This window comes from Camelus ferus, chromosome X (genome assembly GCF_009834535.1).
Source record: "Camelus ferus isolate YT-003-E chromosome X, BCGSAC_Cfer_1.0, whole genome shotgun sequence".
Classification (NCBI taxonomy): Eukaryota; Metazoa; Chordata; class Mammalia; order Artiodactyla; family Camelidae; genus Camelus; species Camelus ferus.
Window position 1 is genome coordinate 4,419,906 of NC_045732.1, and position 1,226 is coordinate 4,421,131.

The following is a 1,226-nucleotide window of genomic DNA, read 5'->3' on the forward strand; positions in this document are numbered from 1 at the left end:
TGGGTACACTTCCCTAGGAGGACATTGCTAAGATTTATGTCAGAGAATGTTTTGCCTCTGTTTTCTTCTAGGAGGTTCAGAGTGTCTTGTCTTATATTTATTTAAGTCTTTTTAAAGCATTTTGAGTTTATTTTTATGTATGATATGAGAGTTTTTAAACTTCATTGATTTATATACAACTGTCCAGTTTCCCAACATCACTTGTTGAAGAGACTGTCTTTCCTCCATTGTATATTCTTGCCATCTTTGTCTAAGATTAATTGACTGTAAATCTGTGGGTCTGTTTCTGGGCTCTCTCTTCTGTTCCATTGATCTATATGTCTGTTTTTGTGCCTATACCTGCTGTTTTGATTACTGTAGCTCTGTAGTATTGTCTTAAGCCTGGGAGAGTTATTCCTCCAGCTTCATTCTTTTTCTTCAGTATTGCTTTGGCACTTCATGGTCTTTTGTGACTCCATATAAATTTTAAGGTTATTTGTTCTAGTTTTGTGAAAAATTTCCTGGGTAATTTGATAGGGATCACATTAAATTTGTAGATTGCTTTGGGTAGTATGGCCTTTTTAACAAGATTAATTCTTCCAATCCAAGAGCATGTGACATCTTTCCATTTCTTAAGTCATCTTTAATTCTCTTAATCAATGTTTTGTAATTCTTTGTATATAACTCTTTCACCTCCTTGGTCAGATTTATTCCTAAGAATTTTATTTTTTAGATGTTATTTTAAAGGAGATCGCTTCTTTACTTTTTTTTTTTTACAATAATTCACTGTTAGTGTAAGAAATGCAACTGATTTCTGTATGTTCATCTCGTACCCTGCTACCTTGCTGAATTCTTTTATCAGCTCTAGTACTTTTTGTGAAGAATCTTTAGCATTTTCTATATATAGTATCATGTCAATTGTGGTATATTTATACAATGAAATGCTACTCAGTCATAAAAAAAGAATAAAATAATGCCATTTGCAGTAACATGGATGAATCTGGAGAGCATTAATCTAAGTGAAGTAAGCCAGAAGGAGAAAGAAAAATACTATATAATGTCACTCATATGTGGAATATTAAAAAAATGACACAAATGAACTTATTTAGAAAATAGAAGAAGACTCACAGACATAGAAAATAAACGCATGATTACCAGGGTGAAAAGGGGGTGGGAGGAGATAAATTGGGAGTTCAAGATTTGCAGATACTAACTACTATATATAAAATATATATATAACAAATTTC